Below are 18041 nucleotides of genomic sequence, written 5' to 3'. Positions count from 1 at the left end.
ATATTTTAATTAAATAAAAAAATAATAATTTAAAAAGATACCCTGACTCCAGAGTACCACAGCAAGCATTCCTTTAAGTGCAGACTGGGTTTTGTTCTGTTAATTTGTTCTCTACACATCTGTAGTCCATAATTTTCCTACGTGATCAAAATGAGGGGCTGCACACAAAGAGTGGAAGAAAGCTGGCATTTGAGGGGTAGAAGAGCCTTAGCACTCAGTTGGGTATGGGGGGGGGACCTCTGTGGACACGGGCAGAGCTGTGACTCCATAGCAAGGGAGCACACACTGTCTCCACTGGACTTTCCAGGGGCCTCTCCCCCTTCACACCATGAGTCTTAGTTAGGGTTTTTATTGTTGTGAGGAGACACCATGATCACAGCAACTCTTATAAAGGAAATATTTAATTGGGGTGGCTCAATTACAATTTCAGAGGTTAGACCATTATCAACATGGCTGACGGTCCTTACATCTTGACTCAGAGGCGACAGGGAGTTGACTGATTGTCACACTGAGGGAAGCTTGAGCAAAAGGACCTCAAAGCCCACCCCCACAGTGACAAGCTTCTTCCTAACAGTGCCGCTCCCTTTGGGGGCCATTTTCTTTCAAACCACCACACCATACCACACATGAGCATCAGCAGAGGGGCTTACTGCTAAGCACCAGGTCCTCTAGTACAACAACTACCATTGCCACTGTCGGACCTTCCTAGCATTGCTGAAGTCCAGGTCTTCAGAAGCTCCCCAGTTGCCCACTACTCCTTCCCAATTCCAGGCCTCACACAAGATTTCTACCCACCTCCAGCACTCACTGGAGATTCTGCAGAATGGGAAGAAAGGGAACCTTATTGGAATTACAGGGGTGAGGGGAGGGTGGGGGGAGTAGATATGATCAAAATGTACTGTACACATGTATGAGAGTCTCAAAGAATAAGTGAAAACCTATTTCAGAAGCTTAGTTGATCTCCCACGCCCCCCCACCCCACCTCAGAGGCATTGCTAGACTGCTGACAGTGACTGCTGTGCAAGCCTGAGGACCTGAGTTCAAATCCTCAGCACCCAAAGAGAACATCCAGGTACAGATTCCTACCTAGTGTTGGGGAGCGGGGAGACAGGAGAATTTCCAGGTTTTGCTGGCTACCAGCCCAGTTCCAGGACAGTGAGAGAGCCCATCCTGAGGGAATGGAGCGGAAGGGACAGGGCAGGACACCTGATGTCCTCCTCTGGCTTGTGTGTGTATGCACCCGAGCATACGCCACACCCTCACCCCTGCACCTACACACACAAAAGGGAAAGAAACGGCTGAGACAGACTCCACACGGCAGTTTTTTGCTATCAGCTCTGTAGTTTGGCAACTTCATGCAGTTAAGGTCATTTTCGGTTGCTTTAGGTTGGCTTCCATTTTGTAGAGTGAGGAAATCAGTTCAGCGGGAGAAGGAACACATGCACTTGAACTTCAGACTGTATCTCTGTGTGTCCTCTAGGATGAGACAGTGCTGCATCAGACTGTGGCCCCACAGGGGGTGTGGCTCCGCAGGGGTGTGGCTCCACGGGGGTGTGGCCCCACAGGGGGTGTGGCTCCACGGGGGTGTGGCCCCACAGGGGGTGGGCACCAGCTGCCATGCAGGGTTTTGGTTTGTGGTATCTTAGGTTTGGGGAAAAGTGAATGTCTGAACTAGTCTGGCTGTGTGACAAGCGTTGTGAGCATGATGACATTATGCATTTCCCCTGAGGTGGTGGTTGTAACTCTTCACAAGACGCCCATGGGAACTTTCGAGCAACTTGCTGAGGATGAGTACCTGGGGGAAGGGTTACCACAGCGCAGCTGAGTGGTGGTCACTGTTGTTCCTTTCAGCCTTTCTGTCATTATTGTCCGTTCACTTACAGTTCTCTAACTTAATAAAATGCTCTTAAGATAATTATGAAATAAGAACCACAAATCCAGAAAAGAGGCACAGTGCCTGTCCCTGTTAGCAACAGGCTTGGAGATGCTGAGGCTTTCTTGGCCTTGGTTCAGCACCTGAGTCAAAAAACCTACTGACTTTTCTTTGCCTTTTCCCCATGGCGCCCACTCCCCATAACACTCCCCACAACGTAATTCCACTTGTACTCCTCATACAATACAAGAAGTGCAGGAAACACTCTGTCTTAGCCAGGGTTCTATGGCTGTGAAGAGACACCACAGCTGACGCAGCTCTTATGAAAGAAACTATTTAACTGGGGCTGGCTTACAGTTTCAGAGTTCAGTCCATTGTCATCATGGTGGGAAGCATGGCGGCATGCAGGCAGACATGGTGCTGGGGAAGGAGCTGAGAGTTCTACATCCTGATCCACAGGCAGAGAGAGGGAGAGACAGACTCTGGCCTTGGCAGGGGCTTTTGAAATCTCAAAACCTACCCCCAGGGGCACACTTCCTCCAACAAGACCACGCCTCCTAATCCTCTCAAGTAGTGCCACTCCCTGGTGACAAGCATTCAAATCTAGGAGCCTATGAGGGCCCTTCTCACATTCTAAGCCCTAACACAAACCCCAATCTTTCTCTCCTTGATGAGCTGGAGTCCAGAAAACAGTTCACTTCATTTATGAGTCATGCAACCTATGACTACGACACACAATACTGCTTTACTTTTTCTTACTTAAAGAGTACTTTTTCCAACCAAAATTTTAGATCAAATGTTGTCCAGCCAGGTTCTAAAAAAAAAAAACCCAAAAACCCACTCAGCCTCCCCCCAAGCCTTTCACATTGGATTTACGCAGGGCGTACACCACACGGTCTGCACAGAAAATACCATCAGGCTCTAAAACCCGAACCCTCCACTGTTAGCGTCTTTGCATGGGCACAGGAGAGACAACCTTAACTCACAGGGTGTCTCTGAAGACTCCATGATGTTAAAAATCCCTTTGGATTAAACGATGCATCTACATCCAGTTAATATCTGATGTAATCATAGAATTTCAGAGCTTAGTCATTAAATAAACTGGCTGAAACTAGCAGTTTGGAGCACTCTACAGATGACGATATTGAGAAACAGGTTAAATGCATAAATGTAACATCGATATATTGACTGTATGGTTGGGTGGATTTGGATAACCATGTACAGAATCAGAGCTAATATCAGAATTGACTAGAATTAAACAACCACTTTTAAAAAAATATCATTTCTGAATTGCTATTATTTAAAAACAATGGACACACACACACACACACACACACACACACACACACACACACACTCATTACCCACACACTCCCTCAGAAGTCAAGGGTAAAATGGTATGGAGTTATTTTTCCTTTACATATTCAGTGGAGGCTCAAGAAAGCCTATAGTTCATAAGCAGATTAATTTTGTATCTCCTGTTAAAAAACCAAGCATCTCGTAAAGAGAGATTCAGTGCTATGGTCTGGCCATGGCTTAGCTTCCAAAGGTTAACTGCTGGGAGACTGGTCCCCAGTGTGACAGCTGGAACCTCTAATAGAAGTGGTTAGGTCCTGGGCTCCATCTCCAGGAGTGGATTCAAACTGTTTTGTACAAGTGAACCAGGTCTTGTCTAACTGTTAGTTAACAGGGAGAGAATTGTTAAAGAGGGAGCTGGCCTCTCCTGTTATTTGAACCCATGCCTTGGCAGGTCTGTGTCTGCTGCTCTCTGCCTACTTCTCAGCCAGGACATGGCCAGCATCCTGCTTAGATTCTCCTCCAGTCACCAGACTGGTGAGCTAAATCAATTTGTTTAGTGATGTTGGGAAGTGTTAGAGATAGACACACCTGCCCTTAAATAAACCACTCCATATTAGCAATCCAGTCTCAGGTATTTTGTTTGAGCAATGCAAAATGGATTAAGACAGCAGTAAGCTACAGGTGGACTGAAATGAGAGGCGAACTTGGAATACCAACATGTACACACAGCTCATCTTGAGAACTGGGTCCTGCACTGGAAACGACAAACCACTGTTTAGTAAGTTCAAGGCCCCTGTTTTGTCAGGTCTCACTGGGACAGATGTCCTTGTTTTAGCTTTAGCTAGTCATTGGCTTTGTTGAGAAACAAAGAGCTGGGTGTGACCATGCCTTCAATCCCAGCAGGAGGCAGAGGCAGGCCAGCCTGGTCCACAGAGTGAGTTCCAGGATCTCCTGGGCTACAGGAGAAGCTGTCTCAAAAACCTCCAAAACCAAAACCAAAACAAAGCAACAACAAGAAAAGCACAAAGAGATGTTTGCTCAGTGGGAAAAGGAGGACCTCAGTCCTCAAGGAATAAAGCAGCATTGATTCTCATTTCATATTCACCAAGGGCAGACACGTCCTTGAGTGGGACACAGGATGCAGTTATATCAAAAATATCTTAAGCACTACATTAGAAAATTTTGATAAGCAAGAGAGCAAATGTTTGCCTATGTTTAATGTCTTAGGCGTAAACTCCTAAGAGTGGGGTCAGAGCAGAAAATCAACAGGTTCAATACTGCAGAGCAAAGACAGGACTGACTCCACAGAGGGTGGGGGGCAGCCAACCAAGATAAAAGCTGCCCGCTTTACACGTGTGTACAGACGTGTAAAGTAGGCTGCAGAAAGCTGTGAAGTCTCGGTAGCTCAAGACTAAGTACATGTTCAAACACGCCAGAGAGCTGACGACTCTCCTTCAGTTTGGCAGAAAGTCGTATTAACGTCCAAGTGCCACCACTATATTTACTATTTTCAGTTCAAAATTTAGCTTAATATAAAGTAGCTGAAGGGAAGAAGTTGAAATTGGGGGATCACAGAGCTGCCTCATGACTTTTTTGTTTTTGTTTTTGTTTTTTTGAGACAGGGTTTCTCTGTGTAGCTTTGCGCCTTTCCTGGATCTCGCTCTGTAGACCAGGCTGGCCTCGAACTCACAGAGATCCGCCTGCCTCTGCCTCCTGAGTGCTGGGATTAAAGGCATGCTCCACCACCGCCGGGCTTGCCTCATGACTTCTTGGTGAGTGAGGCCACGAAATATTGAGCTTTGCCCTAATAAGCACAGCTAATGCATGTCAAGGGGTCACAGTCCTATAACTAGTGTTAAAAATCCTAACTAATCAAATGATATAAAGATGACTTACATTTGCAGATGTCAAGCTTGCCGACCCCAAAACAAATATTTTCATGAATGAACAAAGTTTCAATTAGGAGGTTTTGTTGTTTTGATTTTTGACACTCACTCACTTTTTTCAAAAACCTTGATTTTTCTTTCATCTTAACTGGAGTTTTGCTCATGCAGAAGATGAGTTAGTCCTGTGAATGACTGTGTCCTTCAATCTGAAAAGGAAGCAGGTTTGAAAGCACCGCTGAGGGGTTATATTTGAGCCACAGACTAAGGGCTATGGTGGGGAATCTCATGTGCGCGTGAAAGGGCGGCCATGCCAGAACCCGAATGACTGAGTTCACTTAAGAACCGAGCCTGGGAAAGCAGCTAAGCAGAAACACATGGCCTATTGATACAAGAATTATCTGTAGAGCAAGAAAACTCCAGTTCAGGGATTAGAGATTCTGGAACTGCTGGTCTTTAAATGAAAATTATTTATTCCCTTTCTTTCACCAAAGAATTTAACTTGTTATGATTCAACAATTTTTTTTTAAGTTCATGAATAAAAGTATGAGGGTAAGGGTTGGGGAGGAAGAGGTAGAGATGGGAAGAAAAGCTTTTATGTAACATTCGGGCTTTTGATCTCTCTGTCAACTTAGTTATTAAGCGTGGGGAAATGGTTATGAATCGATCATTTTAGTTTACCACTGTTACTTTTTAGGTAAACATCCGAGGCCTCTTCAGCAACTCCAGCAAATCACCTCAGGTGTTCTTCTATGGTGATTAAACTAAAGCAGGAGTCACTGGTATCGCTTCCTCAATTGTATTTTAACACCTTGAAAACAAATGCGTCCTTAGCCTCTATGTGGCAAACACATTTTTAAACAGTGTATTCTCAGTTTGCAGAGTATGAATCATTGTCAACTGAAGGCACACAGTTCTTTGCTATTTTTCCTCTACACGATCTCAGTTAATCTGCTAAACCCACTTATCCAAAGACTTGTGCTATGAACTCTTAAGCCAAAGGAAGGATTCTGAAGCAATGAAGGGCAGAAGTTTCCAGAACAATGCTAAAGTTCCTGAGGTTGTGGGAATGATAGGGTCCATCTTCAACATGTGAATGATTTCAAATGCTTTACTAAGTGTGCAGAATCTAAGAATATATAGATTAGTGCAGAATTGATTACTTAAATCAGAATCCTGGAATTAAACCATATCATAATTCCTTAAATATTAAACTTCTTTAAGATTATCCTAAGATAGCATTGAGAAATGACTTTTCAAATAACAGTGAGAAAAATTTCAGATATAATTGACGAACGCAGTAGCTAATTTTCCAAGCACATTACGTCCTATACTCAAAAGCCTATGCAAGCCTTTTGGAATCCAGTAACTGTATGGATTTAGAATATAGATGGATATTTAAGTGTTTCTAGTTTTGTGCTAAGTACCAGTGAAAATGAGGATTTCTGATACCTAAGCTACATGTTATTAAACACACAGACAGCAACTGAGAAGCCTGGACGGGCAGAGAGCTGCAAGCATTTGCCTCGCCTGTTTGCCTGCCACAGACGGCTGAGGTAATATGGGGATGAAAAGCAATGTCCACTGGAACCTGGGTGCGGTGGCGCACGCCTTTAATCCCAGCACTCGGGAGGCAGAGGCAGGTGGATCTCTGTGAGTTCGAGGCCAGCCTGGTCTACACAGTGAGTACCAGGACAGCTAGGCCTACATAGTGAGACCCTGTAAAAGCTTGCCTTCTCTATCCAAAGGGCTTGGAAGGGAATAGCCTAGCAAGACAGAGCATTTTTAGACACAAGTCACTCTCCCGAGGTCAAATGCCTTCCCCGGCACCACACTAACAAAACAGCTGTGGCCCCACACCCAAACCAGCAAAGGCTAAGTGGAGATATAAACTTCCACTCCTACTCAGAAGTAACAAGCACTCCCAACCCCAGCCAGGGGCTAGATTTTCATTCTTGTAGGGCGATGGCAGTCGGAATCCCCACTGTCAGTAGTGGGGAAGACCACACAGGAAGCTGGCCTTCCACGTGCACCCAGAAGCAATGACCATCCGTCCCACTCCTGTCTGAGCGCTGGTGACAGAAAGAGCTAGGCAGAGTCAGGACTTTTGACCATGGTGATGAGGCCACCCCTACCCTGTGACATCTTGGGAACAGTAAAAAGCACGCTGGTGTCTTCTAAACAAGGAGGCATCACTTGCACCCTTGTCCAGAGTAAACAAGAGTTCCCCCAACACACACAGGCCAAACCAGAAACCAGAACTTCTGCTGCCTTTTCTTGCAAAAACAAGGTAATAGCCTCTTCTCCTGCTGGAGCAGTGTCAGAATAATAGCCAACTACAACAAAATACTTAAATCAGATCCAGAGTTTCCCACATTAACATCAAACAGGTACAGCATCAACAGAAAATTACAATATGAATTTCAAATACAGATGTATTCAGATATTAGAATACTGAAATTATTATAAGTATTTCTAGCTTTGTATTAAGTGCCACTGAAAAACTGGGGGGGAATTCTGCTGCCTAAGATATACATTATATGCCAGTAGGCACACAATACAGGTGCTGTCTGCTGCTGTGGGATGTTCTGTATGGCAAATGTGTTGCTGATTAGTCATTAAATAAAACACTGATTGGCCATTGGCTAGGCAGGAAGTGTAGGCGGGACAAGGAGGAGAATAAAGTGGGGAAGTGGAAAGCTGAGTCAGAGAGACACTGCCAGCCGCCAAGATGAGAAACAGCATGTGAAGATGCCGGTAAGCCACGAGCCATGTGGCAAGGTATAGATTAATGGAAATGGATTAATTTAAGCTGTAAGAACAGTTAGCAAGAAGCCTGCCACGGCCATACAGTTTGTAACCAATATAAGTCTCTGTGTTTACTTGGTCGGGTCTGAGGGGCTGTGGGACTGGCAGGTGAGAGAGTTTGTCCTGACTGTGGGCCAGGCAGGAAAACTCTAGCTACAGTCTGCTGCATAAGATATATTTTATATGCCAGTGGACACACAATACAGATGTTGTCTGCTAGATAAGATATACTTTATATGTCAGTGGGCACACAATACAGGTGCTGTCTGCTGCATAAGATATATTTTATATGACAGTGGACACACAATATAGATGCTGTCTGCTGCATAAGATATATTTTATATGCCAGTGGACACACAATACAGGTGCTGTCTGCTGCATAAGATATATTTTATATGGCAGTGGACACACAATATAGATGTTGGAAGTATTTTAAAGCAGCCATCAGGAAAATACGCTAGGAAGTACATTCAAAGACTTGGAAGAAATACAGCCCAGAAGAGACACAGACTATGTAAATGGACATGCTCAACAACAGATCGAGGTGGTCAGTGGACTGGGAGATAAATCAGCAGAACTTTCTAGCAACAAAAAGAAAGTAACAACAAGACAAAAACCAATGAGCAACACCCCAGGCACCCACAACACCATCACAAAATCTAACATTCCTGTCATCAGAATTCCAGAAGATGCCAGGGTTGAGAACATCTGAAGTGATGGCTGAACACGTCCCAAACAGAGCAAAGACAGTCCCAATTTAAATCTAGGGTGAACTCTAAACTGTTAGACTAAATCCGACACAAAGATGTGCCAGTCTCTTTTAAAAAACATCTTAAAAGCAGTGAAGGAAATGACACCTTATCACTCACAGGCACCAGCGCATAAGCCTAGAGGTCGGAAGGAAGTTGTTCAGCTCTCAAGTGCTGAAGAAAATAATTTTGTTAACCCATGAGTCTATATCCTGTGAAAATATCCTTCAAGGATAATAAAACAAACATTCTCAGGTTACGCGTGAACAAGAATGAAACACAAATCCTTCCCAGCAGATCTACTTGAAGAGAATGACTACATGACAAGTTTAGGTTTTTGTTTTTTGAGACAGGAGCTCTGTGCAGCCTTAGCTGTCCCGGAACTCGCTCTGTAGACCAGGCTGACCTCGAATTCACAGATCACCTGCCTCTGCCTCCTGAGGCCGGGGGATGCCACCTGTACCTGGTGTCTAAATGACACTGTTAAATGAAAGGAAGACCGAAGAAGTGAGCTCTGAACACGAGGAACGAGACACGAATACAGCAAGCAGAGATGCTTCTCGACCGCCACGCCTTCCTCCCTTCCGTGTCCTCGATCATGCTGAGAAACTGACTAGAACGAGCCGCTGTCACTGTCTGTGGGACACTGGCAGGACACAGAGGTGAGCGGGCAAAGGACGCGATGGAGGTCACGTGCCTCAGCCCTGAACAACCTTAGTGGCACTAAAACCATGGCACTTTGTCCTATCAGAACGAATGAAACTTGAAACACATAACAGACAACAGGGAAAGGGAATGTGGATTCTTCTGGCAGCTAGGAATAAATATTGTTGTGGGTAAAACAGGAAGTATTGAGAGAAATTGTAAAAACACACAAACTGGACAAAAATGGAAACACAGCGACATCTGTGTGGCGCGGTGAGAGCAGAAGGGAACTCACAGCTACATGCACATGCCAGATAGAAGAAAATGTAAGAAGAAAATCCCAAGTTCTACTCCGCAAGCCTCAAGAAAAAGCAATGTGAACCAAGGCGCAAGACGAAGAAAAAAATCACGAGCAATGAGAGTCAGAAACAGAAACAAGAGAAAAAGCAGTAAAATCAAGTGCTGGGTCTTCAAAAGGAAACAAAAGTGTGTGTGTGTGTGTGCAGGTGTCTGTGTAATGTCACGAAGTCTGAAAAGAAGACAAGCTGGGTCAGTTCCCACCCAGACCCAGGTAACAGCGCCCCCTGGGGACCATGCCTTACAACACATGCAGTATGTGGTTTCCAGCCAATAGGAGCCCTCTGCCTTTGAGCGGGGAGCAGGTACAGCCAGCTCCTCCCAAAAGCCTTCATCCCAAACATTCCCTCTTAGAATCAGGTGGGGAAGTGCGGTTTGGGTCTGTGGGGAAGGCTGTACTTTAATCCAACAGGTCTCTTGGGAGGATCTTAGAGGCTGGGTCAGAAATGAAACATTCGCAACTCCCAGCGGGTCCCTGGGTCCTTGCTGCCTCAGACCAAAAAGGACGGGGAGCAACATAAGCTGATGCCTGATAGCTGAGGGGGAGCCGGAGGCTCTCAGGGTAAAGGGCCTGATCCTTGCTCCTCCTGTGACCGCAGTGAAGTCTGCAGCAGGCGAGCTGTGGCTCTGTCACGTGGGGCTGTCACCTTCCTTTCTGGTGCCTCTATATCAGCATCTTTAGAAACAGACAACCGGAAGCAGTCCGCTTCTCCACTGCTGTGACAGAGCAGCTTGGGAGGAAAGGGTTTATTTGGCTGACACTTCTCTCTCACACTCCATCACTGAGGGAAGTCAGGGGCAGGAACCTGGAGGCAGGAACTCAAGCAGAGGCCACAGAGGAGCGTGGCTTACTGACTAGTTCTCGGGCTCACACTCAGCTACTTTTCTTATACTTCCCAGGACCACCTGGCTAGGGTAAGCACCACCCACAGTGGGCTGGGCCCTCCTCTCACATCAACCATTAACCAAGAAAATGCCCCAGAGACACGCTCACAGTCCAGTCTGATGGAGACACTTCCTAAATTGAGGTGCCCTGTTCTCAGGTGACTCTAGTTAGTGTCCAGTTGACAAAAACCAACCAGCACAAGGTCAATGACTATTAAGGAAATCGAAGTTGTGATTTTTTTTTTTTTTTTTAATTCTTTCATAAGAACTCTTCAAGTCCAGATGGGTTCACTGTAATTTTATTAAAGAGGAATGAACATCAATCTTATATAATCCTTAAAAAAAAAGAGGTAATATTTCCCAATTCATTTTCTAAAGTTAAGCCACCAAAGGCGGGGAGGGGCAGGAAAACGTCCCTTATGAATATGGTAGGTGTGGACGGAATTCAGGACTGACTGACAGAGCCAGCTGCCCTGGACTGGGAGTTAAACTGATTAGCAACTCAGTTCAACATCTTACAGGAAAAGCATGTTTATTGAAAGGCTATGAATGTAACAGGAAGGTGTCATCGACTCTGAATTGGATTTGAACCTGTCCCTGGAACAACTACAGGATTTCGGAAGCAGAATGGATGTTATCAGATGAGTGAGATTCCAAGCCAGAGCTCTTGGTTCAGTTGGTTCAGAATACCTTCCCACGCCTGGGACAAGGGCTAGTGGAATCGGAAACTAAAGACATGACTTGCTTATCCCTTCTTCCAGTGACCGAGGCTTCAGAATTAGGTTACTAATTCCTCCAAGGAGGTCCCTTCTTCAGCTGTTTGGAGGAGCCCTCAGATGAATGTGGCCCAGACGGAGAAGAGACAAAGGCTCGGAGTGTGCGTAAGTCCCCAGGGGTCTTGTCCACTCCAGTCGCCTTCCTTGTTGTAAGATCTACAGCCACGTGACAGCACTTCTTTGACTCTTAACCTAGCAAGGGCAGGTCTGGGTTTGGAGGAGCACTTCATGTTTGCCCAGGATGAGCCAGAGGAGTCAGAAATAACTTCCTCTTTGGTGGGAGCAGAGAGTAGTATTCCATGGTTCCTCTGGGCTCAGGAATCGGCCCGTGGAAGTTTAATTGCTGCTACTCATGCGTAACTGGCAAACAAGGTAAAACCCAGCAGTAATGGAGAAAACGTCCGCCCTGGCTCTGCTAAGGGGCAGCCCACAGACCGTGGGCCCCTTCCCCGAGTGGAATAGAAGCTCAAGTGAAGGTTGGACCACACAGTCACTCCAAGTAGCACCCGGAAATAAGCACTCCTTTATCTGCCCTGCAGAAGCTGTGGGTGAAGCTTCTACGTGCTGCAGAGGCTGACGGTGCACATGAGGACACACACGGGGAGAAATCCCGACGTGCCGTGCATGCGTGTAGTAAGCATTTCACCACAGCTCCAAACCTGAAGAACCACCATCACATCCGCACGGGCGAGAAGCCTTTCCTCTGTGAGACCCAGGGATGCGGCCAAGCCTTTGCTAAGCAGTCCAGCCCCTGAAAACATCTGGTAGTTCACTCAGGAGAGAACCCTCATCAGTGCCAAGTCTGCGGAAGACCTTCTCTCAGGGTGGGAGCAGGAATGTGCATTTGAAAGTCTCCCTTGTGCTGGGGACAGCTGGGCGTCTAGAACAGAACCGACTGCTGAGCCATAATGGACAGCAGTTTGCTTGAAGAAGCTTCAGTGCTCAGTAAAAACTTAGAGTCTCCAACTTCCCAGTCAGCTTTGGTGGGGGTCCTGGAGTCTCCCAAATGCCCTTTCCATCCTGGGCATTGATAATGATGTGTTCACTGATAGAACCCCACGGCTCCCATCCAAGTGCCTGATGGGACATGTCAGGTGCCCACACAGATGGGGAGGCAAGCCTACAAGGTCTCTGTCTTCACTGCGAGAAACTTACAGACGTTACTAAACCAGGAGATCTAACTGAAAGACAGTGTGCTGACTCCTGGCTGGAGGAGCAGTTCCACCCGACCCCAGAGTGCATGATGGGAACAGATCCACAAGGCTCACATCCTGCCAGAACTAAAATGAATCTTCCGAGGACAAAGACCTCGCCCTGCCTCTGTTCACCTTCCCTGGCACAGAAGAGGGCGTCTGAGGGCTTCTCTTCAGCCTCCCTCTGATCCAGACATCGAGGCGGTGACTGTGGGCTGGATACTGTAGTGGCCTCTCTTCACACTGCAAAGTGTGGGGGCCAGACTTCTCCAAAAGCCAGCTTAATCGGGAACTGGTGAAGGTTTTCACGGTGACTGTTCAGGTCTTTTTTTTTGGGAAGAGTTTTCATCCTTGACCCAGCTGACTTTTCATATAGTTAAACAATGTCCTGCTTCCAACCCCAGCACCTCACCAGGAAGCTGAGATTTCAAGATGCCTTGTTGCTTTGAAGAAGGGAGTGATGCCAATTATGTTATGGCGTTGGCTCTTTAGCAACCCGACCGAGTAAAAGACTCAGCCACTGGGCTGTAAAACATAAACTACTTGGTTCCCCCTCAGTCCAGGCTGGGTACTATCTTATCCTGCACACCTCTACTTGGTCATTATTTGGGTTATTTGTTTATGGAACTAAAAGAAAAACATGTTATAAGGGGGCTTTATTTGTTTTTTTTTCTAAATAAAAAAAAAATCACATGATCTAGAGTTTCAGTTTTCCTTTAAAATAAACAAAACAACGCTGCCCCCCCCACCCCAAAAAAGGAATAAAGGGATTGGGGATTTAGCTCAGTGGTAGAGTGCTTGCCGAGCAAACCCAAGGCCCTGGGTTTGGTCCTCAGTTCCGGACAAAAAGAAAAAAATAAATAAAAGAAAAAAAAAAAGAATATGGATGTAAAGGTACTTATAAGAGTATTAACAAACAATTCAGCAAGAGAATATTATCTCCAGTGACTTATTAGTGACTTATATAAGCTTGGTTCATCAATGTAATCTACCACACTAACAGAATAAAGAAGAAAAATCACATGATGTTAACAATTATTATCATCTGGACTGATTCAGAGCAAATTTAGCGTGGATTGGGGATTTTGAAAAACTTTTGGAAGGAGAGGAGTGTAGGAGATAAAAGGAAAAACTGCACACACCTACAGCTGTTTTTCTACTTACGAGGGAGGGAGAGTCACACCACAGTAATTGTCAAGCAAAAGAAGAAAATAAAACTACATGTCTGGGGCTATGGCTCAGCAGTAAAGCACTTACCTAGCATGTATGAGGCTGTGGGTTCAATCCCCAGGACTGACAAAAAGAAGCAAAACATTACATGTCTGTCTGATGTTGGTCTGAACCCCAGCTAACAACTTTAAAGTGGAGAATTATGAACAAGCCCAGAGGTCTCAGATGTAAGCCCTGCAGAGACAGAGTCAGGGGGATCAGGACGTCAAGGTCATCCTTGGCAAGAGGGCCAAGTTCTAGGCTATCCATCCTAAGCAATGTGAGACTCTTATGTCAATTTTTTGTTTATTTTGTTTTGTTTTTTGACATAGGGTTTCTCTGTGTAGTCTTGGCTGTCCTGGAACTGGCTCTGCAAACCAGGTTGACTTCAAACTCAGAGAGATCCACCTGCCTCTGCCTCCCGAGTGCTGGAATCAAAGGCATGTGGCCCCACATCACCACCACCTGGCTCTCAAAATTTTTTTAATTGAAACAAAATTAAGAACTGTAAATAGGGATCATTATAAAATGCAGCAAGTAAAGGCAGTGAGTACAGGAAGATTGAACAGTTAGAACTCTGCATATGAGGTAAATGCATTCACCAACCTCGTGCCGAGCCCAGTAGACTATTAATCATCTAATTTAACTACTTCCCCACCTTTGAACAGACCCTGTGAAGCTCCACAGCCTCCATTCCGAGTGCCTATTCTAGCTGCATAGATGTTTACTGAAATGCGTAGGCTTTGAGTCTGGTACTTTTAATGTGTGACATTTCTATTATTTGCAGTTTTTGTTGTTGTTGTTTTGTTTTTTGAGACAGGGTTTCTTTGTGTAACCTTGGCTGTCCTGGAACTCACTTTGTAGACCAGGCTGGCCTCAAACTCATAGAGATCTACCTGCCTCTGTCTCCTGAGTGCTGGGATTAAAGGCGTGCGCCACCAGTGCTCAGGTAAGGTGGGTTTAAATATATATATATGTTTATATAATGAAAAAAGTGGACAGAAAAAAAAGATTGTAGGATTGCAGACTTTGGGAATCACAGTTACTGGTTTCTCTTTTTCTGTAATTAAATACAAGATAAAATGATAAGTCACCATCCTGCTTGCTTTGTGATGCCCAGTCTCTAAGAGTGTGTAATTTATGGGAAAACCAGAAAATTATTTCTCACAGTAGAGGGCTGGGACGTCAAAGACGGAGGTTCTGGCATTTGGTCAGATAAAAGCCTTATGCCCTCCCACAGCAGAAGGGCAAGCAGAAGCAGCTACATGTTTCCTGAGGCCCCTTAAAAGGCCTATTCCTTCGTGGCCTCACTACCTCTTAAAGATTTGGCCTCTCTGTACTACTACATTTGCAACTTCTGGATTTTGGAAGGGCTACATTCAAACTATTGTAGTTATTGGTGGTATCTGAGAAAGAGGTGAAGGAGATATTTTAAACTAAGCCAGATAGGCAAGTGCAATACACAAGAACAGAATCTACAAACAGAGGCACCCTTCCCATTCTATTACAGCCTCACGGGTACAGAACATCTCAGTACTTACAGCTGCCCACAAATGAGCGGATAAAGAAGTGTCCACCTACAAATCCCAAAAACACCGAGGAAGTTTTAGGAGAATTTCTGTTAACATAAAACCACGTTTTGCTTCAAGAGAGTATAAACTCTATCAATATAAACACAGAGTAGCCACAATTGTTCCTAAGCCTACTCAGAGAAGCCACTGCTGACCCAGGCAATGTTTCCTTTCAGTTCTTTTCTCTTGTATGTGAGCACATGTAGGCTAGAGGTCCTTATCAAGTCTTCCTGAATCGCTCCCCTGATCCTGGACCTAGCTCACCAATTCTCTGACTGGCAAGCAGGTGAGATCCAGGGTCCTCTAGTCTCCCCTCCTTTGGAGGTTAAAAGACTTCTACTGCACCTGGCTTTTATTTATTTTTTGCTGTGCATGTATGTATATGTGTAGTGTATGTGTGTGCATACAGGAATGTGTGCCCTTGTGCGTGCCTGTGTTTGGAGGCCAGAGGCTGACATCCAGTGTCCTATAGTGTGGCTCTCTGCACTCCACCTTATCTTTTGAAACAGGTCTCTCACTGCCCAGGGCCCAACAGGCAGTGAGAATTGTGACTGGTGAGCTCCAGGGATCTGTCTGTCTCCACCCCTCCAGCACTGCGGTTAGCGATCTGAACTTGGGAACTCATGCTTGTGTGGCAGGCACATTACCACCTGAGCCATCTCCTCAGGCCCAAGAGCCTTGCTTTGCACATGGGCGCTGAAGAATCCAAACTCTGGTCCTCAGGCTCATGTGGCAGACATTTTATGGTCTAAGCCATTCCTTAGCCCCTTGGGCTCTTTTAATGCATATATTTGCAAAGTTGATATTAAATATCACTTTCAGTTCAAGCCTTCGTTTTTCAATATAATTATTTATCTACTTTCAATGTTACTAAAAATGAAGGTATTCTTTCATACTCTCACTATCACAGGTTTTTGAGACAGGGTTTCATGAAACCCTGGCTGGCCTTAAACTCACTATGAAGCCATGAATGACCTTGACTTTCTGATCCCTGTTTGTACCTCTGGAGTAGCAGTGTGGAGATGACAGATGTGCACTACTAGGCCTGGTTATATGAGGTGACGAGGATGGAACCCAGGCTCTGTCCATGCCAGATGAGCACTCTTCCAACTGAGCTCCATCCCTTTTGGGGACTATTATTTGAAGGTGTGTTACTTATGTTTATGTTGCATTTGTTTAACTTTGTGAAGCTGTGTTACTTTGCCTGTCTAAAATATTTGATGGTCTAATAAAGAATTGAATGGCCACTAGCAAGGCAGGAGAAAGGATAGGCGGGGCTGGCAGGCAGAGAGGAGATATAGAAGGAGAAATCTGGGAGGAAAAAGAAGGAACGAGAGAGGAAGGAGGAGGACTCCAGGGGCCAGCCACCCAGCCACACAGCCAGACACGGAGTAAGAAGCAGAGAAAAGGTATACACGAATAGAGAAAGATGGAAGCCCCTGAGGCCAATGGCAGATGGGATAATTTAAGGAAAGCAAAGGCTGGGCATTCCTAATTAAGAAAAAGCCTCTGTGAGTGATTTATTTGGGAGATGAGTGGTAGGCCCCCCAAAAGAGCAGAAACAAACAATACATTCCTAGTCCACTCTTTAATATTGACCATGCTATCTCCAAGTATTCCAAAAGCTCTGAAAATATTTTAGTGACATAACCTTATATAAAGTTTTGATGCTACCTTGTTCTCCAGTCATCAGTGTTGAACTTAGAGGCAAACTATCCTATTGAAAACCCCATTACCATCAGTACAGTTCTGAGAGAAGGGGCACACCTCTACTTCATTTACTTGTTGGTCCACTCAACAAGCATTTATTGTTGACCTAATATGGTAAGTCATACTGTTGACTTAATAAGAACCGACATAGAGCTGGAGAGATGGCTGGATAGTTAAGAGCACTTGCTGCCCTTGTAGAGGACCTGGGTCAGCTCACACCGCCTGTAACTACAGTTTCAGGGAATCCAATGCCATCTTCTGCCCTCCACAGGCACCAGGCATTCATGTGGCGCAAATATATACATATAGGAAAAACTCATCTGTGTAAAAGAACAAGAAAAAGAACTGAGATATGTTGAACAGAACTAGGTAGGCATTTCTGCCCCAGAGAACTTATAACCCCATCAAAGAAGACATCAAGCAATCAACAAATTAATTTAAAATCACAGATGGACAGATAGTTGCCAGTTACTAAAAAAGGTATAAACCTAGGCTGACAACAGTAGCAGTAGCTGCATGTGTGGATGTTGTGGGATATTTAACTACGGAAAGATATGTCACATTTGTTAATGCTGCAGAATATTCCTTTAACTATGTGAAAATGTGTCACATTTGTTTTTGCTGCCTCTGTTTAACTATGTAAAGATGTGTTGCTGTTTCACCTTGCCTGCCTAAGGCACCTGACTGATCTAATAAAAAGCTGAAGGGCCGATAGCTAGGCAGGAGAGGGATAGGCGGGGTTGGTGGGCAGAGAGAATAAGTTGGAGAAGAAATTGAGGCTTGAGGGAGAAGAAGAAGGAGGAGAAGAGAATGAGGGAAAAAGAGAGGGACACACTCAGGGCCAGAAGCCAGGCAGCTGCCAGCCAGCTAGACATGAGAAGCAGTAAAAGTAGTATGTAAAGAAAGAAAGAAAGAAAGAAAGAGAGAGAGAGAGAGAGAGAGAGAGAGAGAGAGAGAGAGAGAGAGAGAGAAAGGTAGGTTAAAAAGCCCCGAGGCAAAACATAGATGAGGAGAAATAGGATAGTTTAAGAGCTAGCAAGAAATAAAAACTAAGACAAGGCCGAGCATTCATAACTAATAAAA

General features: G+C 45.2%; 1 protein-coding gene and 1 pseudogene across 1 annotated transcript in view; one reads left to right on the top strand and one right to left on the bottom strand.

The window, feature by feature from the left end:
- Positions 1-18041, bottom strand: part of Sesn1 (sestrin 1) — a 104425-nt gene that overhangs the window by 46196 nt on the left and 40188 nt on the right. The gene's annotated exons all lie outside the window — the stretch shown is intronic.
- On the top strand, positions 10688-13071 carry LOC128118692 (zinc finger protein 410-like; annotated as a pseudogene).

Source organism: Peromyscus californicus, unplaced genomic scaffold, assembly GCF_007827085.1.
Source record: "Peromyscus californicus insignis strain IS unplaced genomic scaffold, ASM782708v3 Scaffold_22__1_contigs__length_63687245, whole genome shotgun sequence".
Taxonomy (NCBI): domain Eukaryota; kingdom Metazoa; phylum Chordata; class Mammalia; order Rodentia; family Cricetidae; genus Peromyscus; species Peromyscus californicus.
The sequence above is the reverse complement of the archived record's forward strand: the minus strand, read 5'-3'. Positions and strand labels throughout refer to the sequence as shown.